This window comes from Schistocerca gregaria, chromosome 9 (assembly GCF_023897955.1).
Source record: "Schistocerca gregaria isolate iqSchGreg1 chromosome 9, iqSchGreg1.2, whole genome shotgun sequence".
Lineage (NCBI taxonomy): Eukaryota > Metazoa > Arthropoda > Insecta > Orthoptera > Acrididae > Schistocerca > Schistocerca gregaria.
The window spans coordinates 131934407-131962096 of NC_064928.1; the positions used below are offsets into that span (position 1 = coordinate 131934407).

The following is a 27690-nucleotide window of genomic DNA, read 5'->3' on the forward strand; positions in this document are numbered from 1 at the left end:
GCAGGATTCGAACCTGCGACCATAGGGGTCGTGCGGTTCCAGACTGAAGCGCCTAGAACTACTCGGCCACCTCGGCCGGCTCCTTATGTTAGTTAGGTTTAAGTACGAGTAGTTCTAAGTTCTAGGGGACTGAAGTTTAGTCCTATAGTGCTCAGAGCCATTTGAACCATTTAACTGCTTGGTAGATGCGGAGCTTGGTATGTAAGTGAAGTTCCCTACTGTGGAAGAGGGAGTACAAAGCCCTGGTCAGCTTTTTCTCCTTGTTGGCGACATACTCCGCATGACAGTGAAATCCCGCCTGGGGTCTCACCGCTCTTTGGTTAGTACATGTTTGGCGACTACGGGGCCCCAGCCCTTGTAGCGTCACTTCACTTTCAGTGCTGCCTAATCTCCTCTTCTTCTGTCCTTACCCTTTCTTGGGGAGATGTCTCTTGCCTCCATGGGTTCTTGAAGCTAATTTGAGCTGGCCTACTTGTACGACTCTTCTCTCTTGTATTGCTCTTTCTCTATACTGTTCTCTCCATTTACTGCTCTTTCCCTAAACTGCCCTTTTCCTGTATCACTCTTTGCCTGCACTGCCGTTTTCCTGTATTGCACTTTCCCTGCACTGCCCTTTTCCGGCATCGCACTTTCCCTGCACTGCCCTTTTCCTGCATCGCTCTTTCCCTGCACTGCTTTTTTCCTGTATCGCTCTTTCCCTGCACTACTCTTTTTCTGTACTGCCGTTTCTCTGTCCTTCTCTTTCTTCATTTTGCTCCTTTCCTGTTTTCTCTTTTCCTGTTCAGTTTTCCCTGTTCCGCTCTTTCCGTGTTCCTTTCTTTCCTTGTTCTACTCTTTCCTTGTTCTGATCTCTTTTTCCTCCACTGCGGCGTTTGAGACCATTGTTTCTTTCCTCCTTTGCTTCTTATCTATTCTTCTCCTCCCTGTGTGCACCTGACGACCACCCAAGCGTGTGCTGCGTAGCAGGACACTGGGTAACGGGTCATTCCCAGCCCCTGGTTGGCATGTAGGGCCCGCACATATCCCCTGGTACAGGCCAGGCTCAGGGAGAGGTGATTGCCTGAGCTGTTACCTTCCTCCTCTGCCGATTGGTCCTTCCATCTGTCGTTCGGGAGGTGTGACCTAAATGAGGACAATCACCTAAGGCGAGGGGCTCCCCTTTGGAGGGCCCCTGGCTGGAAGGAGCACCCCATCAGAAACGCTGGCAATCGTGGGGGACTTCTTCCCAATGACTGACTTTCCTTCTCTTTCTCCGAGTGTTTCCCATAAAAGAAAGTGGAATTTGGCTCCTGTCTCAACGTCTCTTCCTGTTGCGCCTCGATATCTAGTAGCCTCACGTTTAGACGAAAACCAGACTTTTGCTACTGTTACTCCCTTTGTTATACAGAAAGGCGTGGATGGCATTGCCAGCCCTGTGGAGTCATGCTCTCATCTCCGCAATGGTACTCTGTTTTTGGAAATTGATAGTGCTCTCCAGGCCCAGAAACTGCTCAAGGCCCAAATCCTACACGAATATCCTATGAAAGTAAAGGCTCACAGGTCACTTAACTCGTCCCGCAGTGTTATCTACACACGGCTGTTGGATGGTTTGACGGAGGACGAAATAACTAATTATCTATGGGATCAGAGCGTTACTGCTGTTCGTCGAGTTATGAAGAAGGAAGCTGCCGATTTGGTGCCCACTCGCACATTATTCCTGACTTTAGGTCGGTTAACACTTCCTAGTAAGATAAAGGCAGGCTATGAAGCCATCTCTGTGTTCCCTTACATTCCCAATCCGTTGCAGTGTTATAAATGCCACCAGTTCAATCATACCAGCACGTCATGTAAAAACGCAGCCAAATGTGTCATTTGTAGCAGGGATGCACACGAGGGCGCCTGTCCACCTCCTTCCCCCTGCTGCGTTAATTGTCATGGAGACCACGCTGCTTCTTCTCGCCCTTGTCCCATCTATCAAGACGAGCGGTTTGTTCAGAAGATAAGGGTGAAGGAGAAGATACCTTTTCCTGTTGCCTGGAAACTGTTGGCGAGCCATACACCGACTGTCCCTTCGTCTGGAAGATACAGCACCATGTTAGCCTCTCCCTGTCCCACGAAAAACGTGGCTCCACAAACTTGTGACTTACAGTTCAGTTCGATGGTGACAAAGTGCCTCGCCTTCCATCTCCCGCTTCCTGAAGATTCTGCTACCCGTTCTTCGCCTTCACCGGCGAAGACGGTTGCAACGCAGCCAGCGAACCGTCAATTCAGAAAGGATTATTCCTGGGAAGATTTCTTGTGTACCCCGAGTTCACAACCGGCTGGCTCTTCTGCCAATCGCCGAAAGCCAAAACAATCATCCAAAGGCAAACAGTCTTCCCCCAAGCGGCCGTCGAGGTGAGTGTTTCTTCTTCATTCTCCAGTGTTCCTAAATTTTATGGCCCTTTTACAATGGAATATCATTGGCCTTCGGTCTAACAGGGCGGACCTCCAGCTGCTCCTGCGATTGCACTGTCCGCTTGTAGTCTGTCTCCAAGAAACCAAGCTACATCCTCAAGACCATTTTGCTCTTTCCCATTTTACTTCGCTACAGATGGACCTTCCCTCTACGGCGGGAATTCCCGCTCATGGTGGGGTCATGGTGCTTTTACGAGATGATGTTTGCCATCATCCTATCCCCTTGCACACCCACCTGCAAACAGTTGCAGCCCTTGTTTTCATTCCCGAATTTACCTTTTCCCTCTGCACCATTTATATCCCTTCGCCTTCTGCTGTCACTAGGGAGGACCTGGTGCAGCTTGTTGCTCAGCTTCCTCCACCTGTTCTGCTCCTCGGTGACATCAGTGTCAATGATCCTCTTTGGTGCTCGCCTGTCGCCTGCCCGAGAGGTTCTCTTCTGGCGGATCTTCTTAATCATCTTAATCTCGTGTGCCTTAACACCGGCGTAGCCACGTTTCTCTCTGATTTCACGCACACTTATTCCCACTTAGACCTCTCGATCTGCTCTGCCAAGCTCGCTCGACGTCTCGAGTGATGTGCTCTTTCCGATACTTACTCGAGTGACCACTTCCCTTGTGTTACTCGCCTGTACAATCATATCCTGACTGGGGGCTATATTCCTCCTTGGCAGTCTTTGAAGAACGGCCGTTTCCCAGCTGTGGTGATCAGGTCGAGCACCTCGTGGACGTTATTCTCTCGGCTGCCGAACCCTCTATCCCACGTACTACTACTTCTTTAAGTCGGGTCCCGGTACCTTGGTGGACTGTGGAGTGCGGTAATGCGATTCGTGCCCGACGACGTGTGCTTCGTGTCTTTCACCGTCATCCTACTTTACCGAATGCATCCGCTACAAGCAACTAAGTGCGCAGTGCCGTCGCACTATTAAGGAAAGCAAGAAAGAGTGCTGAGTTTCCTTCACCAACTCGTTCACCAGATTTACTCCATCCTCTCTCATCTGGGGTGGGGGTGAGATTAATAGGACAGCTATAGATGGTGAGATAAAAATCAAGGAGGCGGAAGGAAGGGGTGGTTTTGACTACAGTGATTGCCTGGGTTATGGAAGGATTGGTGTTGAGCAGCCACTGGTTACACCAAGTGGTGAACTGGTCAAGATGTGATTGGAGAAAGTGTAGGAAAGTGTAGGAATCCGTATTACGGATGGTGACATAGGAAGGACGGTGAGGAAGGAAAGAGCAATCATACAGATATAGTTAACAGGATGGTCGAAGGTTTGGAGCTTGAAGAGGAGACCAGAATGCCATACACGGTCATAGGCACGCTCAAGGTCGAAAGAGAGGAAGATGGCTGAGGAATTTAGTTCTTCAGAGAGCAGGTGAGTGAGACAAAGGTCATCGGCAGAGAAGGATGGTCGAAAGCCACATTGAGTAGAGGGCAGGTGGCGGTGCTGGTGGAGGTGCTGGAGGATGTGTTGGGTGAGGATGGATTCCAGGACTTTACAGAAGACTGAGGTAAGGCTGATGGGGTGGTAGGACGAGACAGCAGAAGGCGGTTTGTCTGGTTTGAGGAACATCAGGATCTGGGAGGTTTTCCACAGGTCAGGGTAGAAGGCAGTGGACAAGACCACATTATATAGTCTGGCCAGGGTAGAGAGGAAGGAAGCGGGAGCTTCACGGAGGTGGCGGTAGGTAACATGGTTGTGACCGGATGCAGTGTTTCATGCATAGTGTAGCTATGGTATATTGAGTGGTGATTGGGGAGTTGACTTCAGTATGCGGAATGTTTTCCAAGTACTGGAAGCCAGGAGCGAGTGGAGGGACAGAGGTGTCAGTTCGATCATGGACATCAGGGAAGAGGGTGTAATTGAACTGGGAATCAACAGGTATGGTAAAGATAATGGATAGGCAGGAAGCAAAATGGTTGGCCTTACTAAGGTTATCAGGAAAGGGGTGGTCATCATGAAGGAGAGGGTAGCAGGAGGTGGGTTTAGACCCAGTAAGGCGGCGGAAGGCTAACCAGTACTTAGATGAGTTAATAGGCAGGGTAGCATTAAGGCAGGTGCTTGTCTGTCGCCAGTCCCGGCGTTTCTTGGCTGCGAGCAAGTTTCGGATGTGCTGTTGGAGTTGCTGGTGGCATTGTAGTGTGTCTCAGTCCCATGTGTGAAGGAATGCACGGTATAGAAGGCGGGATTCACGAAGGTGGAGGACAGTCTGTGGAGGTAAGGTAGGTCGGTGTGGGTGGATGGCGACAGTAGGGATGTGTGCCTCCACGGCCACAAGAATAGATTTTTTTTCTTTATTGTTATTTTAAAGCCTGTACAACAGGCAGGCTGTCAGTAGCGTTCTATGCTGCTCTTCAACCATAGGATACACAATGAGAAAAAACAGAAAGATTACACATAGGTTACAGAACGGAGGGCAAGAAAACAGTTGACACAGAAAGACAAACACGGAGCAGTTCATACTCGACGATAATCCACACTTGAAACTGTTGACACGACACACAAACACTGAAGACGGCAATGGCACAGGTGAACGATGGAGTGTGATGGTTAACACTGAACACTAAACATGACGGCACACACGAGACATTGATGGCAATGATCTCCGGCGCGCGGATGTCCATGTAGCGTGTGCGAGTCCAGGGACCTGCCAAGAGGGGGAGAAGCGTGGGGGGGGGGCGGAGAGGGGAGAACAAAGACGCCAATGGCTGAGGAGATGGGAGAGGAGGAGAGGGACAGGAGAGGGGAAGCCTGGGGGAGGAGTGGGATGAAAGGGAGAGGGAGGGTGCCCAAAGGAACAGAGACAGGAAGAGGGAAGGTGGATCAAAGTTGGTAGTAGGGGTATATGGAGGGGAGGAGGATATCATCAGGGAGGAGGAGCTGGCGGAAGCCACCTTCGGAGAGGGTTAGGAGGGTCGAGAGATGGAGATCGGGTGGGACGTGGGAATACAGGTGCGGCAATAGGCGTGGGTGGGAGAGGATGGGCGAGACAAGCGGGTGAGGAGGATCGAGTTTGTGGGAGGTGTACAGGATCTGTATCCTTTCAAGAAAAAGGAGAAGGTGAGGGAAAGGAATGAGATCGTAAAGGATCCGCGTGGAGGAGGGGAGACAGATGCGATAGGCGAGGCGGACGGCCGTAGATGGTGAGATAGAAATCAAGGAGGTGGAAGGAAGGGGTGGTTTTGCCTACAATGATCATCTGGGTTTTGGAGGGATCGACCTTGAGCAACCACTGGTTGCACCAAGCAGTGAACCGGTCAGGATGGGATTAGAGAAGGTGTTGAGAGTGCTGCAGCGTGGGGGTAAGGGCAAGGAAGGTGGTGTCATCGGCTAACTGGAGAAGGTGGACGAGGGGTGACGGCGACGGCATGCCCGCCATATATAAAAGGTACAGAAAGGGAGATAGGATGGAGCCTTGGGGCACACCGGCGGAGGGAAAAAAGGTGTAGGAATCCGTGTTATGGATGGTGACGTAGGAAGGACGGCGGAAGAGAAAAGAGCCGATCAGACGGACGTAATTAATGGGAAGGGCGAAGGTTTGGAGCTTGAAGAGGAGACCGGAATGCCATACGCGGTCATAAGCACGTTCGAGGCCCAGGGAGAGGAAGATTGCAGAGCGACGGGAATTAATCTGTTCGGAAAGGAGATGAGTGAGGTGAAGGAAAAGGTCGTCGGAAGAGAAGGATGGCCGAAAGCCACACTGGGTAATGGGAAGGAGGCAGTGCTGGCGGAGATGCTGGTGGATGCGGCGTGTGAGGATAGATTCCACGACCTTGCTGAATACCGAGGTAAGGCTGATGGGACGGTAGGAGGAGATGGTGGATGGCTGTTTACCAGGTTTAAGGAAGATCAGGATATGTGAGGAGAGGATAGTAGGGGGAGGGTTTAGTTCCGGTAAGGCGACAGAAGGCTGACCAGAACTTGGACAAGTTGATAGGTAGGGTAGCATTTAAACGGGTGCATGTCTGCCACCAGTCCCGGCGTTTCTTTGCCGCGAGCAAATTACAAATGTGCAAAAATAGTTTTTTTTCCTTTATTGTTATTTTAATACCTATACAAACAGGTAGGCTGTCAGCGGCATGCTACGCTGCTCTTCAGCCATAGTGTTGACAATGACAGAACACAGGTTGGAGAAACAGAATGAACATAGTGACGGGCTAAAAAAATAGTGGTCACAGATACACAAAAAACACGGAGCCGTTGACACTCGACGATAACGATACTGAAAACACGTTGACACGGCACACAGACCACTGATGAATCCGACGGCACAAGTGAACGTAGAAGCGTGACGGCGGACACTAAAAACACAAAACGACGTCACACACACGAGACACAGATGGCGATGATATCCGGCGTGCGAAAGTCCACGTAGCGTGTGTGAGTCCGGGGACCTGCCAAGAGGGGAAGAAAGGTTAGGGGGGAGAGTCTTGGGAGGGGAGAACAAAGATGCCAATGGCTGAGGAGATGGGAGGAGGGGGAGAGGGACAGGGGAGGGGAAGCCTTTGGGAGGGGTGGGGAGAAAGGGAGGAGGGCAGAAGGGTGCCCAAAGGAACAGACAGAGGAAGAGGGAGGGAGGATCAAAGTTGGTAGGTGGGGTATATGGAGGGGGGAGAACATCATCAGGGATGGGGAGCTGGCGGAAGCCACCTTGGGAAAGGGTTAGGAGAGTAGAGAGATGGAGACTGGTTGGGACGTGGGAATACAGGCGCGGCTGCATGCAGGGGTGGGAGAGGATGGGCGAGACAGGTGGGGAGGGTCGAGTTTGTGGGAGGTGTACAGGATCCGTATCCTTTCAAGGAAAATGAGGAGGTGGGGGAAAGGAATGAGATCGTACAGGAACCGCGTGGGGAGGGGAGACGGATGCGATAGGCGACTCAGAGAGCATGGCGTTCAAGGATTTGAAGGGATTTATAAAAGGTAGGGGGGGGTGGAGATCCGGGCCGGATGGGCGTAGCAAAGGATAGGGCGGATAAGGGATTTATAGGTGTGGAGGATGGTAGAGGGGTCCAGACCCCACGTACGGCCCGAAAGGAGCTTGAGGAGACGGAGTCGGGAGTGTGCCTTGGCTTGGATTGTCCGGAGATGGGGGGTCCAGGAGAGGCGACGGTCGAGGGTGACACCAAGGTACTTGAGGGTGGGAGTGAGGGCGATATGACGGCCATAGATGGTGAGATAGAAATCAAGGAGGCGGAAGGAAGGGGTGGTTTTGCCTACAATGATCGCCTGGGTTTTGGAGGGATTGACCTTGAGCAACCACTGGTTGCACCAAGCGGTGAACCGGTCAAGATGGGATTGGAGAAGGTGTTGGGAGCGCTGCAGGTTGGGGGCTAGTGCAAGGAAGGCGGTGTCATCGGCAAACTGGAGAAAGTGGATGGGGGGGGGGGGGGGACGGCGGTGGCATGTCCGCCGTATACAAAAGGTACAGAAGGGGGGAGAGGACGGAGCCTTGTGGCACCCCGGCGGAGGGGAAAAAAGGTGTAGGAATCAGTGTTATGGATGGTGACGTAGGAAGGACGGTGGGAGAGAAAGGAGCCGATCAGACGGACATAGTTAATGGGAAGGGCGAAGGTTTGGAGCTTGAAGAGGAGACCGGAATGCCATACGCGGTCGTAAGCTCGTTCGAGGTCCAGGGAGAGGAAGATAGCGGAGTGATGGGAATTAAGCTGGTCGGAAAGGAGATGAGTGAGGTGAAGGAGAAGGGCGTCGGAAGAGAAGGACGGCCTAAAGCCACACTGGGTATGTGCAAGAATAGAGAAAATTCGCATTTAAGAGTGAAAATCTTAGCACACCCTATTTCTTAGGGTGGCAGTTGTGAATTTACTAAGTTGGCAGTTGCTTGGTGTCTAATATTAATCATCAGTCGTAAAGTAATAAAATGGAAGCAGAAATATTAGTGGGTGTAGCTGTGTTTACTAGATGAGGTAGAACTATGATTCTTAGTGTGGGGCTAAGCGAAGCGAGCGAGCAGAAGCGCCCCTGTCGACCAGCGGTTGAACTAATGTGCAGTTTACAGCGTCAAGACAGCGGAAAGTTGCTGCGCAAAGAAAGATTACACAGATGGAGCGAGAACATAAAGTTAGCGTCTGAGTACTGTGTATTTCATATGTTTGTGTGTGTATTTCTGTATTTGTGTCCAGCAGGCGACTTGTACAGTATTGGGAGATATTGATAAATAAGAAGTTATGTGAGTACACGTATGTGTTTGGGGCAAACGTCAGGTATAAGTAGGAGCGCCAGGCGCGCGGTTTGCACCTTCTTCCTAGCCAATCACGATCCGAAATTCCTTAATGCCCGCACCCTCACCCTTGAAATCCGGAAGTATATCCCCAGTGCACCCATCACCCAACTTATCCTTCGCAGAGACTCTGTTCTCATCAAGTCTCCCTCTCCATCCTTCCACACTGATCTCCTCTGTCGCCTTCCCCGCATCACCTTTGGGCCCCATGCATCCCTCACCCCATTCCTTACATCCTCCTCTCCTCATCAGCCCCAACCACCTCGTCGTCCGCCGACCCTCAGCGCCATCATCACAAAACTCAGCCCTGTGATCACGGAGGCTGAGCTGTTAGCGGAACTGAACTCCCACTCCGCCCTGGAAGTCCGCTCTGCCTGCCGTATTTACATCTCCTCTGGCCCTTCTTTCCTCATCCATATATTTACAGTCTGCCTCCTCCATTGACCACCTTCTCACACAGGGAGCCCTGATTTTCTACCGTTGCCACCCTGTTGACCCGTCCCATTACCCTCCTCAATCCTACCGCTGCCAGCGCTGTCTTCTGTACAATGACCACCTCACCCAAAACTACAAGTACCCACCCACCTATCCCCATTGTAAAGCCTCCCACTTCCTTAAACAGTGTCCCAACCTCGCCTCCCCCCTTCCTGCAACACCTGCAATGAACCTCACCCCACCTATTCCTCCAAATGTATAGCCAAGCCCCCTCCCACCAACCCTGAACTCACTGTCCCCATTCGCCCCATCGACCCACCTATCCACCCTAATTCCCTCAGCTATCCTCCTACAGCAGAAGACATCATCTGGTTCCTCACCATCTTCCTGTAGAACATCCACCCCTAGCAGCACTCCCACACACTCCAGCAGATTTCCCTTACTGCCCACTCTGTTTTCCACTTAAACACCTACACCACCTACTCCCACAACCAGGCCCATTTTACCTTCACCCACCTTGACACCCTCGTTTAAGCACCTCTCTCCCCTTCCCGCACCCTTCCCACCTCAACCTCCTGGCACGTCAACAATATCGTCTCCTCTAACATTCGCTCCCTCCCTGCAAACAAATACCTCTCCATGCATACCCTCTCCCAGCACCAGATTCACTCCTTCATCCTTAATGAAAACTTCCTCCAACCCCACCATGTTGTCCACACCTCCCCCTGTCTCCTTCACCGCACAGACAACCCCCTTCCCCTAGCCCCAGGAAGGGTCGCTATAGGCCACAGACATCTCCCTGTCCGGCCACAACCCCTCCTCAATGACCCGACTGAACACCTTCTCCTCAGCCTATTTTTGCCTCCCTCACCATCACCTGTGCCACAATCTATATCTGCCCCACAGCTCCTCTCTCCTTTGACTTCTTTTCCCATGTTGACTGTACCTTCTCCACCTATGTGATTGACGCTGACCTCAACACCCACAGTTGTGACCCTGCCACCCTTTGGCGGTGGCATCAGTTCCTTGCCACCCTCCATGGTGACCTTGTTCCTCTCCCACAGCACACACATCCTGAAAGTAACTCCACCCCTGATGTTATCCTCGCTTCACCCAACCTCCTTAGTCGCATTCCTGTTGATGTCCTCGATCCCGTCGGTAGTGACCATCTCCCTGTCCTTCTCACCATCTCCTCTACCCATCCTGCCACTGCAGCCACCCGCCCAGATGCCCCTCCAAAGTCTGTCCATGACTACTGCTGTGCCAATTGGGATGCCTACCGGGAATCCATTGCCTTACAGGTCGAAAGCCACCCCCTCACCTTTCACCACCCATGCCTCTTCCTTCCTTCAGAAGACCATCACTGACACTGTGGAGGTTCATGTCCCTACCAAACTCATCCACTCTCACCGCCCTACACTTCCTCCACTGGCCATCCTGCTTCTGCATGAATCCTGCAGGCTCTACCACCCCTTCCTCTGCACTCGTTGCCGGTATACTCTCACCCGCCACTGGCAATTACAGTGACATATCAGGAACCTCCTTACAGCAAAGAAACTCTGGGACTGGCGCCAGATATGCACACACCTCAACCCCACCCTCCCTGTCAACTCCTCCAAGTACTGGTCAGCCTTCCACCGTCTTACTGGTAGCCATCCCACCCCACATTACCACATCCTCCATGACGATCGACTCTTTCCTAACACTCAGTAAGGCAAACCAGTTTGCTTCTCACCTATCCGAGGTCTTCTCCCCTCCTGACAATCCTCATTTTGATTACTCCCTCTTCCCCACCGTCCTTGACCACACTGACACCTCTGTCCCCCTGCTCGCCCCTAGCTTCCAGTACTTGGATCGGTTACCCGCCTCAGACATCAACACTCCCATCACCACACAAGACATCACACTCATCCTCTACTCCAAACGCAACACTGCCCCTGGTCATGATGGCGTCACATACCGTCACCTCAAGGAATCTCCTCCATCCTTCCTGTCTGTCCTTGCTACCCTGTACAATGTCCTCCTCTCCACTGGATTTTACTCCAACCTGTGGAAGACTTCCCATGTTCTGCTGTTCCCTAAACCTAACAACCCCCCCCCCCCTGATATCTCTTCCTATTGTCCAATCTGCCTCACGTCCGTGTTCAGTAAGGTCTTCAAGGCCATCCTCTCTCGCCGTATTCACCGCTACCTTAACCAGCACCACCTCCTTCCTATTACCCAATGTGGCCTCCGGTCTTCCTTCTCCGCCGACTTCTTTCCTTCCAACTTAACTCCTGTGGCTCCACTATCTTTGTTTCCCTTGATCTCCAGAACCCCTATGACCGTGTATGGCATCCCAGGCTCCTGTTCAAACTCCAGACCTATGCTCTCCCCATCATCCGTATTGTTACTTCCTTCCTCTCCCATCGTCTCTCCTATGTGACTATCCACAATTCCAACTTCCGTACTTACTATCCCACTGCTGGCGTGCCCCAAGGTTCTGTCCTTTCCCCTCTCAACTATCTCCTGTACACTGCTGATATGCCCAAACCTCCTCCTCCTGTTCATCTTCTCCAGTTCGCTGATGACACCGCCTTCCTAGCCCTTTATCCTACCCTTCAACGGTCCCAATGTACCCTCCAAACCCTTGACCAATTCACTGCTTGGTGCAACCAGTGGTTCCTCCATGTTAATCCCTCCAAGGCCCAGGTGATCATCATAGGCTGCGCCACCCGCTCCTTCCGCCTCCATGATTACTACCTCACCGTTTATGGCCGTCCTATCCACCTCACTCCTACCCTCAAATACCTTGGCCTCACACTTGATCGCCACTTCACCTGGACTCCCCATCTCCTTACCATCCAAAACAAAGCTCACAACCACCTCCACCTCCTGAAACACCTGTCTGGCTGGATGTGGGGTCTGCATCCTTCCACCATCGTTCACACCTACAAATCCTTGATGCGCCCCATCCTCTGTTATGCCAGCGTAGCTTGGATTTCCGCCCCTCCCCAGTTCTATATAGCCCTCCATATCCTCGAACGCCATGCACTCCTTCTTGCCTTCCGCATCTGCCTTCTGTCCCCCAAGTGCATCCTCTACGACCTCATCCCCTTCCCCCACCTTCTCCTTTTCCTTGAACACATCTGCACACTATATATTGTCCGCTGCCTTGGTCCCCCTCACCCCCTGGTGTCTCCCTTCCTTTCCACCCCCAACCAGTTGCCGCGCCTTTACCGTTGTGTCCCACCCTCTCTCCATCTCCACTCCCTTCATCTCCTTTCCCGATGCAACTTCTACCGTCTACCGTCCCGGATGATGAGCTTCGCCCTGACATCTACCATTCCTACCAACTCTAACCTCATCTTCCTGCCTCCTCTTCAGGGCTTCCTCTCCTCCCCCTCCCTCCTCCTGAGCGGCTTCCCCCTCCTCCTCCCCCCATCTCTTGTGCCTCGTGTCAGTGTCTCTGCACTCCCTCCTGCTCTGTCTTCCCTCTTCATCTCCTGCCCCACGTGTCTCCCGCCTCTTCATACCCACTGATGCCCCTCCTCTCTTCATCCCACCGTTTCCCCTGCTGCCCCTTTTCCATTCTCTTTGCCCTTTCCCTCGTCAGGTCCCGCCTGGCAGTTTTTATTCATCATTGTCTGTGCTCCAAGTGGGTTTTAAGTGTGTTGTTCCGGAGTGTTTTTACTACTATGGCCGACTTTTAATGTGTGCATGTCCATTCAGTTTTGAAGAATCGCCAACTGTGTTTTTTTAACTTTCTGGTGACTTTTTTTAACTGTCCTCCTTTTTTTAACTGTCCTCCATCAACATTCCATGTTAGTCTATATTTTCTACCTCCATTTTCTCCTGTTATTCTGTTTTAAGTTTTCCTTTATCGCCTTATGTATGTAACATTTTATTCTTATTTTACGTTTGTCATGCCACTCCGCTGAAGAGCGGCAGATTGTGCCGCTGACAGCCCTCCCCTGCCCATATGGGCAGGGGAATGAAATCGCAATAAAGAAAAAAAAGCTCGGTTTGCCCTCCTCCTCTGCTGATAACCTCCTCCTGTACGTCACCCACCTCCTCTCCAAACAACTAAATTCCCATAGATCCGTCATCTTCGTCTCCCTTGGCCTAGAACATGTCTATGACTGTATATGGCATTCCAGTCTCCTATTCAAGCCTCAAACCTTCGCCCTTCCCATTAATTTCATCTGCCTGATTGCCTCTTCCTCTCTCATCGTCCTTCCTATGTTACCCACTACAATACCAACTCGCATACCTTCTACCCGACTGCCGGCATGCCCCAAAGTTCTTTTCTCTCCCCTCCTCTCTACCTCCTCTATACGGTGAACATGCCGTCACCCCAACCCCCGATCCACCCCCTTCAATACGCCGATGACACCACCTTCCTTGCCCTCGCCCCCACACTCCAACACTCCCAATGCCTTCTCCAATCCCACCTTGACCAGTTCGCCACTTGGTGCAACCAGTGGCTGTTTAAGGGCAATCCTTCCAAAAGCCAGGCAATCACTCTAGGCAACAACAATCCTTCCTTCTGTCACCTGGATTTTTACCTCACCATATATGGCTGTCCCATCACCCTAACTCCCACCCTCAAGTACCTTGGCGTCACCCTCGACTGCCACCTTTCCTGGACCCCCCATCTCTGGATAGTCCAAGCCAAGGCAGATATGTGACTCCGCCTCCTTAAACACATGTCTGCCCGCACATAGGGTCTGGACCCCTCCACCATCCTCCACACTCATAAATCCCTCATCCACCCCATACTTTGCTATGTCCACCCCACCTGGATTTCTGCCCCTCCCACCTACTACTAGTCCCTCCAAATCCTGTAACGCCATGCACTTCGCCTCACCTATCGCATCCATCTCCCATCCCCCATGCAGATCCTATACCACTTGATTCCCTTCCTGCACCTCCTCCTTTTCCTTGAACGGATACAGATTGTTTACATCTCCTGCAAACTTGATCCTCCCCACCCGCTTGTCTCTCTCATTCTCTCCCACCCCACCCTGCTGCTGTGCCTGTACCATTGCATCCCAACTGCTCTCCATCTTCACACTCTCCACACCCTTGCACAAGGTGGCATCTGACAACTCCTCTTTCCTGCTGATGTCCTCGTTCTTTCCACTTCCTCTCCCCTTTCCACCCCTTTCCTCCAGGGCTCCCTCCCTTTTTTTCACCATCCTTTCTTGTTCATCCCCCCTCTCCCATTTTCCCTCTTCTTCCCCCCTAGCCAAGCTTCCACATGTCACCCTACCCTCTTCCCTCCCCTCTACCTTCTTTCCTCCCACTGGCCTCTTTCCTCCCTCCTTCCCCCCAGACTGTCCCCTACACCCAGTGGCGCCATCCCCTCATCAAGTGTGTTCACCGTTTTCTGTGCCGAAGATCGTCACGAGTATTTAGTGCAATGGTGTTTGCTTCATTTCTGTGAGTCAGTGTTATCTTCGGTGTGGTCCTTCGTTCGAGTGTAAAACTGATTACCTTCTTTTGTGGACCTTGTTTCTGAAAACAGTGCCTTCCGATGAACGCATTCATCACTATTCTTGTGTGTGTCTTCTGTTTTTGACTTTCTTGTATTTCTCTTTCTATGTCTCCATGTTTCCTATATGTTTTCTCTGTTGGCCGAAGAGCAGCGTCTGTATGCCACTGCTGGCCCACCTTTGTATAAAGGGAAAATATAATTTAAAAAATCGCGCGCAGTTTGCAAGAAAGGGTCAGAGTCCTGTAGTGTTGACTACACATTTCCTTGCGATTGTATGCGTAGATCTTTCGTTATGTTCACTGCTTTCTTTGACGTTATTTTTGGTGTGCGTCTTTTCTGGCGATGTTGTAGATACCACGCTGGTCAGTGGCGTCATTATCGCCAGGATTTCGTATGGATGACGCCCGGCCGTCGAGGCCGCGGCAAGGCGACTTACCCATCACTCCATGTGGCAATGTGGTTCCTGTCGAGCAGTATGCTGCCAGTGGCGCTAATACTACCACCTTCCAACAGGCTAAGAACTGTACATGGCAGGCCGACCGCCAAAAGTCTCCGGTCACCTCCAGCACTCGCATTGATCAAAGTGTGCCTCTTCTGCACCCCTATATGTGGGAATGCTCATTGTCACCTGACAGTTCACCTGGTCTCTTGGTTGTTGACCTTTCACCTGCTGGCTGTCCATCCCTGCTGTAACTCACCTCCACTTGGATGCACCTCTCAGGGTTGTGCCGTCTGCTTCCTTACACCAACCGGATGGGCTTTCTGAGGCTGTCACCCCTGTCTGATTATGCCGTTATTGGACATCCTACAGCTCGTCCACTCATGCTCGTTGCAGCGGCGATAGCTACGGCTCAGATGCCTCTCTTCCAGGAGAAGCAACACCTGCTGCAGCTATGGACGTGGGTCTTGCTGCTGATCTCTCTTCTCGGGCTGCACCAACAGCCGCACCACAGCACCACCAATTTGCAGCCCCCTGAGTGCTGCTGCATCTACTCCATCTAAATGGCCTGACAGGCCTTGTTAGGACTTCACTCCTGTCAGTCCACGAACATCCAAACACGCTCGTCGCGGTGGCGATGGTTCCGAATCTGATGTGCCCTCTCAAGTGGAAGCCGCGCTCGATGATGCCATTGACGTAGAGCCCCCCCCCCCCCCCCGTCCAACTTCTCAGTTACCACAATCTGCGCCACTGAAGAAGGAGAAAAATCCCTCCAGTTGTGGTATACCATCCAAAGAATTACCTAAAGCTGAACGCAATGCCTCATCGGTGGCCAGTTGCAGACTGTCTTTCAGAAGGACCATGTCCAGTAGCTCCTTCATAGCAGACAAGGTTATCTTACTGTCCTTGACTTCATCAAATTGCGGGAAATGCCTTACTACACTCATCAAGTTTCTGGTGACAGGAAGATGAAAATTACTATTAAAGACTTGCCTCATGAAGTTACAGAAGTGGATGTCAGGAGCGAACTGCTCCATCTCAATTTTGCGGGCCCTTTGGTTCATCAATACAGCAAGAGGGACCCTGAGACCCAGAGGTTAATCCTATTGCCCACACATGTCGTCTTCCTCTCTAGAAGGGATGATATTGAAAGGATCTACCAAATCCGGTAGCTTCTGAGCACTAGAGTGTGCATTGAATCCTATGAAGGTCGCTCCAGGCCCTCCATTTGTCCTAGATGCCACCACATGGGCCGCACTCCTAATTACTGTTCATTGGCATAGAACGTGTTAGAGATGTGCACACACCTAGCCTCAGAGAAGCCAACGTGTGCCAGATGTCAAGGCACTTCTCGTGACAGCCACCACCTGGCCTCCTGGAAGGGTTGCCCTATGTATCAAAAGGCGTTAAAGTCTCCCCTGCCCTTCCAGGAAAAAAGACCTCGCCCATTTCCCACTCGTTTGGAGCTGACCTGAGATTCCTCCAATAGCGGGTGTTAAACTCCAATTGCAATTGCAACACAGGAGCCCCCTTTGGGTCAGTCCCATATGCTTACCTTTGGTGATGTAGCTCGATCTCCTGCTCCTTGTCTGTCTCCTGTGGTGGCTGCTAACGATCACCAAATGAAAAGACCAGCTGCAGCAAACTCACAACCACCTGCTGAAGTGTCTCAATCTGTCGAGGTGGTACCTCCTCCGCCAACTCCCATGCCTGCTCATTCCAGGGTCTAGCGACCCACCCAGGAAGTACCCCCAGCTGGGGAAGCTGACACATCCTTTCAGGACGACATGCGTGAAATCCAACAGGTCGTCTCCTTTTTCACGAAACACCACATCAGGGCGGTTATTGGTTACACGGCTCAAAAAATCCAACAGTCGGAGAACAGGCTCACGAAGATCATCGCCCTAGTTCAAGGGCCTAGTCAGATCATAATTAATGGCAGATCGCCCTCCACACGACCCACCATTCCCTTAGGTATCTCTGCATCCTTAATGCCAATGGTATCAAAAGGATGAAACTATACTGAACGCCTTCGTTCATGACTACCATCTGTACATTCTCCTTGTTACTGGAACACACCTTAAGCCAACTGACGGGTTTCGCCTACCCAAATAGTGTGCTATCGGACTGACTGGCTCAATCACCATGGTGGAGGCACAGACATGTTCCTCCACAGCGCATCGGTCCACAACCAAGAGGCTGTGCAGCCACTGGACTACATAGAGGCCACAGTTGTCACTATCTCCAGCTGTCTTGGAGCCATCACTTTTGCCGCAGCTTATTTGAGCCCTAACCAAACACTCCTTGAGACAGAACTTCACAAGCTAACACCTTTTGACAAGCTTATCATTGGGGCTGACCTCAATGCCAAACATCTCATATCGCCAAATCCAAGGGTTTCCTCCTCTTTGAGCTGGAAGATATCTGAGCAGTGTGTTGTGGTTGGCAGGAGAGCCAACACTGTGTAACTAAAAGAGACCGAAATGCATGCGTTTTAGCTCACGCAGGATGGCGTGAGGTCTGGAACATGACAAGGGAATTAGAATTGAGAAAAACGGACGTAGCTGGTGGAATACTTAACTTTAATCCATTAATGATTAACGTTGGTCTGGACGGTACATATTTCATAATATCAATAGTACAGATAATGGCACTTTGCTAGGTCGTAGCAAATAACTTAGCTGAAGGCTATGCAAACTATCGTCTCGGCAAATGAGAGCGTAGAAGTCAGTGAACCATCGCTAGCAAAGTCGGCTGTACAACTGGGGCGAGTGCTAGGAAGTCTCTCTAGACCTGCCGTGTGGCGGCGTCCGTTCTGCAATCAGTGATAGTGGCGACAGGCAGGTCCGATGTATACTACCAGACTGCGGCCGATTTAAAGGCTACCCACACACAAGTCTGCTCCACTGCCAACCAGATATTTTGGATGTGACTATTTGTAGAAACGTTGCTGTGCATTTTTCCTTGGAAACAGTCCATGACCTAACATCTGACCATGAAATGGTACTTCTACTCATTACCGATGTTGTGTTGTCTTTTGACGTCCATTCTACTGTCACAGTTACTGATTGGGACAAATTTTGCAAGAATCTGCAACAACAGCACCCAACCAGACCTAGACCTGGCGACTCCTGCCAATCTTCTTCGTGCAGTTGATTACCTTAGCGCGAAAATCCAGCGAGCGGTAAAAGTCTCCATTTCCCACATTGCGAGGGTTGTAACTCCACTGGATGATTTACCTTCACGTTTACGTGAACTGAAATTCAGGAAAACCGCTACCACCGCTGGTGGAAACAATACTGTGACCCTCAGCCAGGCATCACATGGAGCATCTCCAATGGGAGTTCAGTTGTAGCCTAGCAGATTGGAGGTCAGAGCAGTGGGAGGATAGAAAGTCCACCTTTCTCCTCGAGAATAAATTGGACTGGGCTGTCACTCAAGCCCTGCATTGTACCAACTTGCAGACCCACCACACTGTCCAGACAGACACAGGTCTCATGTATGATACCCTCCGTGTGGTGGAAACCCTGGCTGATGCATTTGAGGCCCAAAACCAACTGCTTGTCCTGGACCCCACACGTGATGAACTCCAGGATGACCAAGATATCCTGAGGGTTTCTGAAACACCACCGCTTATAGCCCCTCAACTTAACATCCATGATGGAAGCGCTCCGAATCCTCCAGAGGAAACGTAATCTGGCCATCGGCCTGGATGGGATCATCAAAGAACATCTCTGATGGCTACCAAATAAACCTCTGGTCTTATTCACTAGGATATTGAACTGTTGTCTTCAGAGTGGCCTTTCCCCTTTACAGTGGAAACAGTCAAAGCTTACTGCCATCCCAAAGCCTTCTAAGGACCCTAAAGTCCCTACCAACAACAGGCTCATCAGCCTTTTGAACACCATGGCAAAGGTCCTGGAGTCTCTCATACTACACCATATTTTCCAGCCTCTGACAGCAAGTGGAACGATCTGTTCTGAACCGTCTGGGTTTACCTTACACATCTCCACTGAACTGCAAGTTCTCCGAATCACGGAGCACATCAGCACATGTGCATGGTTTGTAACTCCAGCATGTGGACAGCAGCGGTCTTCTTGGATGTGCACAATGCTTATGATAAGAATTGGCTGGAGAACCTGGTGTACAACATGTAGACGCAAGCGACCATCCCTGACATATACATAAAGATTGTGTATGGTTTCCTCCATCAGAGGACCTCCCTCGTTGCTCAGAGGAGAAAGTGCTCCAGTGTATGCCACATTTCGATGGGTACCCCTCAGGGCTCTGTACTATCCCCTCTTCTTTTTAATGTCCATGTCAATGACATTCCCCTCAACCGCCACTGCCATTTGGCTGAATATGCCGATGACGCAGAGCTTTATATGACTGGCCAAAATTCTGATCAACTCATAGCTTGCCTCCCAAGGCAAGTGGACACAATGGTCACCTGGTTTCACTAACCGGCCTGTCGCCGAGCGGTTCTAGGCGCTACAGTCTGGAACCGCTCGACTGCTATGGTCACAGGTTCGAATCCTGCCTCAGGAATGGATGTGTGTGATGCCCTTAGGTTAGTTAGGTTTAAAAAGTTCTAAGTTCTTGGGGACTGATGACCTCAGAAAAGAAACTTTTATTCCATCACCTTGATTTTTCCCTTACCATCTGCACCCGCCCTGTCTGCCTCTCCCCCACCCTCACGTACCTTAGACTCACCATTGACCATCACCTCACCTGGATCCCCAACTCCGCTCTATCCAATCCAAAGCTCACAACTACCTTCAACTCCTTAAACACCTCTATGGCTGAACCCCTCTCCATCCTCCACACCTACAAATCCACACCTACAAATCCTTAATCCTCTGTTATGCCAGACCTGCCTGGATATTTGTCCCCTCACCAAATTCTATAAGTCCCTCCATATCCTCGAGTGCCATTCATTCCATATTCGCCTCCTGTCCAGGCAGATCCTCTCCAACCTAACTGATTTACCCCATCTGGTCCTTTTCGCCTGCTGGAGTGGCCGAGCGGTTCTAGGCGCTACAGTCTGGAATCGCGCGACCGCTACAGTCGAAGGTTCGAATCCTGTCTAGAGCATGAATGTGTGTGATGTCCTTAGGTTAGTTAGGTTTAATCAGTTCTAAGTTCTAGGGGACTGATGACCTCAGAAGTTAAGTCCCATAGTGCTCAGAGCCATTTGAACAATTTTTTTGCTCCTTTTCCTTGAAAATATTCACAACCTATACAGCTCCTACCAATCTGATCTCCCTCATCCGATGGTTGCTCCTCTCGTCTCCAACCCCCACCCTATGCTGTGCCTCACCATTGTGTCCCCACTACCCTAAACCTCTACATCCTTCATCTCCTCTTCTAAGGTGGCTTCCATCAACTATGCCACACAGATGACGCCCTCTCTCACTCCATTTATCCCTCCTATCAACTATGATCCTCATCTCCCCCTCTCTTCCTCTGTACTTATCCCAGGCTCCGTCTCCCCCCCCCCCCCCCACCTTCCATATTGTTTTTAATCACACACCCTGTCTCTGACTCCAATCTCTCCCAAGAGTCTTTTTGCTTTCCCCTCCACTTCATTCCATTCTCGTTCACGTCATGCCCCACTTTTTCTATGTCCTCTCCCTCCATTGGCTCCCCACTTTTTTCTTTTCCTCAGCTCCCCCTTTTTTTACCCAATGCACTGGGACGTGCCCCCGCCGCCATATGCCACTGTGTCGCCTCTACAGTGCTGTTTCATGTTCAGTGTTGTGCGCCCCCTGTTGGTGTTACAACCAGCCACCATGCTGTCACAGGGTGTGTTTTTAACTGTTAAGGACAGAAACCATCCTGTTGGCACATTTTTAAACAGTGCCTGTCTACATACTATGTGTTATAATTAGCATCACTGATTTTTTTGTCTTCGTTTATTCCTTGTAACTTTATCGCCATGCATCAGTTTTTATCAGTCGCCCCCTTATCGCCTGCTTTTACTGTTATATCTCCTAATTTTGTATTTAACTTTCCTGCAGGCTGCAGAGTGGCATACTGCGCTGCAGGCAGCCCGCCCCATTTTGGGGGGAATCAAAGTGCACTAAACGAAAAAAAAAGCGCAAAGTTGTTTACATTTGCGTAGTGACAATATCGTAAACAACGATGGATTGCTGTTGATAGCAGTAGGAAATGAATTTGTTTACACATTTAAGGTGGCTGATGTGTATGGGCAGTCACATAGATGACAGTCTTGCCTGATGTGTGGTACACCTCACAAGTGTAACTGTAATGTCATGCAAGAGTTTAGTTCACTTTGAGAATAAATACATTTCCTGTTCCTGTAGTGTGCAGAGCAGATGGACTGACAGAAGAGTTAGTGCTAGTAGGTGGTTGGATAGCAGCAAATGCAGTCTGTGGTGTTGAGTGAGGTATTGTGATTGCATATGTAGCATACTTGTTTCAGTAACAGGTAGAACATGTTTCTCATGCAGTGCAGAATTGGTCCACTCAAGGCATGGTGTTTTCATTTCCATCAGTGAAATTAGTGTGTGTGTCATAGTATTCGTTGGACTGTAGATTTGCTGTGCATGTGTGACAGAGGCTTCAGTGTAATAGTTGGTGCTTAATGATGGTCCGTTTTGCCATGAGAATGTATGTTACACCATGTGGCGTACTGAAAAGAAAGGTCTCTCGTTGGCTTGTGGGGTAGGATTAGTAACCGTGTCACTGAATACAAACCAATGAAAGCATTAAAAAATGCAGTGGTATAATAGACATTGGTGAGAATTCTAGCAGAAGGCATACATTTTTTTTCTGATCAAGGGCAGTTTGCTTCTGATGGCACCTTTTCTCTTTGCATCTCACCATTTGTGGGTGTGACTGTTCCCTGTATGTAAGGTGGGCAGAATTAGCTGCCCACTATATTACAAGGTGGGTGCCATAGAAAAATGTCTCGTATTGTTTGTATCTGTTATCGGTGGTTGGCACTGAAGATTCCTTTTTAGCATACAATCACATATTTTCACTTGTCACGCAATATGCAAGATTGGGTCAATGAGGCAGGGTAGGGAGCCAGATAGTTTTTTGATATTTTTTCTTTGGGAGAGAACATAATCAATGGTAGATGAGCGCAAGACTATATTTTTCTGCAGGTGTATTTGGCACCATATGGAAGAAGTTTGTATGTTTAATGCTACATTATAGGTTTCCATAATTATGAAGCATTGCACTGACTGAAGAGGGTGCTTAACTGGCGAGAAGACACATTTCAATGACTTAAGCGAATTTGCAAATGTCATTTCATTGTGGTTGCAAAGTGTCTAATCCCTTAGGCCAAGTTTTCATCTGTGAACAGTCATCAGTCTTTGCACAAGAAACGAGAAGAATTACATACAAGAGCGAAATACACGACACACCCTATTGCTTAGGAATGTGAAGTTTATTAAGTTGTTAGTTTGCTTGGTGTCCAATATTAGCCAGCAGTCGTAAAGTAAAAAAATTGAATCCGAAATTGTAGTGGGGGTAGCTGTGTTTACTAGATGAGGTAGTACGACTTTTGTCAGTGTGGGGCTAAGAGAAGCGAGCGCGCAGAAGCGCCCCTGTCGGCCAGTGGGAGAACTACTGTGCAGTTTACAGCGCCAAGATGGCGGAAGGTAGCTAGGCAAGGAAGGATTAGACAGAAGGAGCGAAAAACAACCAGTTAGCGTCTGGGAACTGTGTGTTTCATACGTTTTCGAGTGTATTTGTGTGCAGCAGGCGACTTGTGCAGTGTTGGCAGATACTGATAGATAAGAAGTGATATGAGTACCCGTAGGTGCTTGCGTCAGGCGTCAGGTATAAATAGTAGCTCCAGGTGCAAGGTTGTTTACCTTTGCGCAGTGGCAATATCGTAACCAATGAAGTGTAACTGAGGTGCGATTATTGCTAGTTGAAAACTTTTACCAATACCCCGCCATAGAGATGTGAAATACCACCTCTGTGGCAATTTTTAGTAGCTCCTAAGGGGGTGTAAGTCTAATGAAAACAATGTTTGAAGGTGTGTTTGTCTGTAAACACGGTGTGCAGCTGTGTAACAGTTTGGCTGATGGTTGTGAGGGACTGTGCGCACCAGTTAGGCTGTGTTCGCTCAGGGATTGTATACAGTGTTTGGAAGCTAGTGGAAAACATCCTCGAATTGGGTAAGCTGTTGTGCTAGTGTGAATCCCTACACCATTTGTGGACCATTGAAGTGCTGTTCTGTCTAGAGGGATGCAAGTGGTACTCAAGTGCAATGTTTACTGATGTATGTTGTGTTTGGCTATTCTCTGCCAGAAATTATTGAAGGAGACTAGGGCAGTACACCGAGTGTTGATGAAAGTGTGGGAGGTTATCTTGGTTATATAGCAGCGCCCGCATTGTACTTTTGTTGTTTTGTGTTGTGATGGTCATTAGATACATGTTTGTCTTTTATGAATATGGATGTGTGTACAGCTTGATAATTACCACTGATCTCTATGGATTGCTGTTGATAGCAGTAGGAAATGAATTTGTTTACACATTTAAGGTGGCTGATGTGTATGGGCAGTCACATAGATGACAGTCTTGCCTGATGTGTGGTACACCTCACAAGTGTAACTGTAATGTCATGCAAGAGTTTGGTTCACTTTGAGAATAAATACATTTCCTGTTCCTGTAGTGTGCAGAGCAGATGGACTGACAGAAGAGTTAGTGCTAGTAGGTGGTTGGATAGCAGCAAATGCAGTCTGTGGTGTTGAGTGAGGTATTGTGATTGCATATGTAGCATACTTGTTTCAGTAACAGGTAGAACATGTTTCTCATGCAGTGCAGAATTGGTCCACTCAAGGCATGGTGTTTTCATTTCCATCAGTGAAATTAGTGTGTGTGTCATAGTATTCGTTGGACTGTGGATTTGCTGTGCATGTGTGACAGAGGCTTCAGTGTAATAGTTGGTGCTTAATGATGGTCCGTTTTGCCATGAGAATGTATGTTACACCATGTGGCGTACTGAAAAGAAAGGTCTCTCGTTGGCTTGTGGGGTAGGATTAGTAACCGTGTCACTGAATACAAACCAATGAAAGCATTAAAAAATGCAGTGGTATAATAGACATTGGTGAGAATTCTAGCAGAAGGCATACATTTTTTTTCTGATCAAGGGCAGTTTGCTTCTGATGGCACCTTTTCTCTTTGCATCTCACCATTTGTGGGTGTGACTGTTCCCTGTATGTAAGGTGGGCAGAATTAGCTGCCCACTATATTACAAGGTGGGTGCCATAGAAAAATGTCTCGTATTGTTTGTATCTGTTATCGGTGGTTGGCACTGAAGATTCCTTTTTAGCATACAATCACATATTTTCACTTGTCACGCAATATGCAAGATTGGGTCAATGAGGCAGGGTAGGGAGCCAGATAGTTTTTTGATATTTTTTCTTTGGGAGAGAACATAATCAATGGTAGATGAGCGCAAGACTATATTTTTCTGCAGGTGTATTTGGCACCATATGGAAGAAGTTTGTATGTTTAATGCTACATTATAGGTTTCCATAATTATGAAGCATTGCACTGACTGAAGAGGGTGCTTAACTGGCGAGAAGACACATTTCAATGACTTAAGCGAATTTGCAAATGTCATTTCATTGTGGTTGCAAAGTGTCTAATCCCTTAGGCCAAGTTTTCATCTGTGAACAGTCATCAGTCTTTGCACAAGAAACGAGAAGAATTACATACAAGAGCGAAATACACGACACACCCTATTGCTTAGGAATGTGAAGTTTATTAAGTTGTTAGTTTGCTTGGTGTCCAATATTAGCCAGCAGTCGTAAAGTAAAAAAATTGAATCCGAAATTGTAGTGGGGGTAGCTGTGTTTACTAGATGAGGTAGTACGACTTTTGTCAGTGTGGGGCTAAGAGAAGCGAGCGCGCAGAAGCGCCCCTGTCGGCCAGTGGGAGAACTACTGTGCAGTTTACAGCGCCAAGATGGCGGAAGGTAGCTAGGCAAGGAAGGATTAGACAGAAGGAGCGAAAAACAACCAGTTAGCGTCTGGGAACTGTGTGTTTCATACGTTTTCGAGTGTATTTGTGTGCAGCAGGCGACTTGTGCAGTGTTGGCAGATACTGATAGATAAGAAGTGATATGAGTACCCGTAGGTGCTTGCGTCAGGCGTCAGGTATAAATAGTAGCTCCAGGTGCAACGTTGTTTACCTTTGCGCAGTGGCAATATCGTAACCAATGAAGTGTAACTGAGGTGCGATTATTGCTAGTTGAAAACTTTTACCAATACCCCGCCATAGAGATGTGAAATACCACCTCTGTGGCAATTTTTAGTAGCTCCTAAGGGGGTGTAAGTCTAATGAAAACAATGTTTGAAGGTGTGTTTGTCTGTAAACACGGTGTGCAGCTGTGTAACAGTTTGGCTGATGGTTGTGAGGGACTGTGCGCACCAGTTAGGCTGTGTTCGCTCAGGGATTGTATACAGTGTTTGGAAGCTAGTGGAAAACATCCTCGAATTGGGTAAGCTGTTGTGCTAGTATGAATCCCTACACCATTTGTGGACCATTGAAGTGCTGTTCTGTCTAGAGGGATGCAAGTGGTACTCAAGTGCAATGTTTACTGATGTATGTTGTGTTTGGCTATTCTCTGCCAGAAATTATTGAAGGAGACTAGGGCAGTACACCGAGTGTTGATGAAAGTGTGGGAGGTTATCTTGGTTATATAGCAGCGCCCGCATTGTACTTTTGTTGTTTTGTGTTGTGATGGTCATTAGATACATGTTTGTCTTTTATGAATATGGATGTGTGTACAGCTTGATAATTACCACTGATCTCTATGGATTGCTGTTGATAGCAGTAGGAAATGAATTTGTTTACACATTTAAGGTGGCTGATGTGTATGGGCAGTCACATAGATGACAGTCTTGCCTGATGTGTGGTACACCTCACAAGTGTAACTGTAATGTCATGCAAGAGTTTGGTTCACTTTGAGAATACATACATTTCCTGTTCCTGTAGTGTGCAGAGCAGATGGACTGACAGAAGAGTTAGTGCTAGTAGGTGGTTGGATAGCAGCAAATGCAGTCTGTGGTGTTGAGTGAGGTATTGTGATTGCATATGTAGCATACTTGTTTCAGTAACAGGTAGAGCCTGTTTCTCATGCAGTGCAGAATTGGTCCACTCAAGGCATGGTGTTTTCATTTCCATCAGTGAAATTAGTGTGAGTGTCATAGTATTCCTTGGACTGTGGATTTGCTGTGCATGTGTGACAGAGGCTTCAGTGTAATAGTTGGTGCTTAATGATGGTCCGTTTTGCCATGAGAATGTATGTTACACCATGTGGCGTACTGAAAAGAAAGGTCTCTCGTTGGCTTGTGGGGTAGGATTAGTAACCGTGTCACTGAATATAAACCAATGAAAGCATTAAAAAATGCAGTGGTATAATAGACATTGGTGAGAATTCTAGCAGAAGGCATACATTTTTTCTGGTCAAGGGCAGTTTGCTTCTGATGGCACCTTTTCTCTTTGCATCTCACCATTTGTGGGTGTGACTGTTCCCTGTATGTAAGGTGGGCAGAATTAGCTGCCCACTATATTACAAGGTGGGTGCCATAGAAAAATGTCTCGTATTGTTTGTATCTGTTATCGGTGGTTGGCACTGAAGATTCCTTTTTAGCATACAATCACATATTTTCACTTGTCACGCAATATGCAAGATTGGGTCAATGAGGCAGGGTAGGGAGCCAGATAGTTTTTTGATATTTTTTCTTTGGGAGAGAACATAATCAATGGTAGATGAGCGCAAGACTATATTTTTCTGCAGGTGTATTTGGCACCATATGGAAGAAGTTTGTATGTTTAATGCTACATTATAGGTTTCCATAATTATGAAGCATTGCACTGACTGAAGAGGGTGCTTAACTGGCGAGAAGACACATTTCAATGACTTAAGCGAATTTGCAAATGTCATTTCATTGTGGTTGCAAGGTGTCTAATCCCTTAGGCCAAGTTTTCATCTGCGAACAGTCATCAGTCTTTGCACAAGAAACGAGAAGAATTACATACAAGAGCGAAATACAAGACACACCCTATTGCTTAGGAATGTGAAGTTTATTAAGTTGTTAGTTTGCTTGGTGTCCAATATTAGCCAGCAGTCGTAAAGTAAAAAAATGGAATCCGAAATTGTAGTGGGGGTAGCTGTGTTTACTAGATGAGGTAGTACGACTTTTGTCAGTGTGGGGCTAAGAGAAGCGAGCGCGCAGAAGCGCCCCTGTCGGCCAGTGGGAGAACTACTGTGCAGTTTACAGCGCCAAGATGGCGGAAGGTAGCTAGGCAAGGAAGGATTAGACAGAAGGAGCGAAAAACAACCAGTTAGCGTCTGGGAACTGTGTGTTTCATATGTTTTCGAGTGTATTTCTGTATTTGTGTGCAGCAGGCGACTTGTGCAGTGTTGGCAGATACTGATAGATAAGAAGTGATATGAGTACCCGTAGGTGCTTGCGTCAGGCGTCAGGTATAAATAGTAGCTCCAGGTGCAAGGTTGTTTACCTTTGCGCAGTGGCAATATCGTAACCAATGAAGTGTAACTGAGGTGCGATTATTGCTAGTTGAAAACTTTTACCAATACCCCGCCATAGAGATGTGAAATACCACCTCTGTGGCAATTTTTAGTAGCTCCTAAGGGGGTGTAAGTC

The 27690-nt window shown here is 48.9% G+C and overlaps 1 protein-coding gene and 3 non-coding genes across 5 annotated transcripts in view; all 4 read left to right on the plus strand.

The window, feature by feature from the left end:
• LOC126291900 (uncharacterized) overlaps positions 1 to 27690 on the plus strand; it is a 388268-nt gene that overhangs the window by 122886 nt on the left and 237692 nt on the right. The window lies entirely within an intron of this gene.
• LOC126292442 (U4 spliceosomal RNA) lies at positions 22877 to 23016 on the plus strand. Its single transcript, XR_007552177.1, has one exon. It is a non-coding gene; the product is annotated as a U4 spliceosomal RNA (small nuclear RNA).
• On the plus strand, positions 25207 to 25346 carry LOC126292444 (U4 spliceosomal RNA). Its single transcript, XR_007552178.1, has one exon. It is a non-coding gene; the product is annotated as a U4 spliceosomal RNA (small nuclear RNA).
• On the plus strand, positions 27543 to 27682 carry LOC126292445 (U4 spliceosomal RNA). Its single transcript, XR_007552179.1, has one exon. It is a non-coding gene; the product is annotated as a U4 spliceosomal RNA (small nuclear RNA).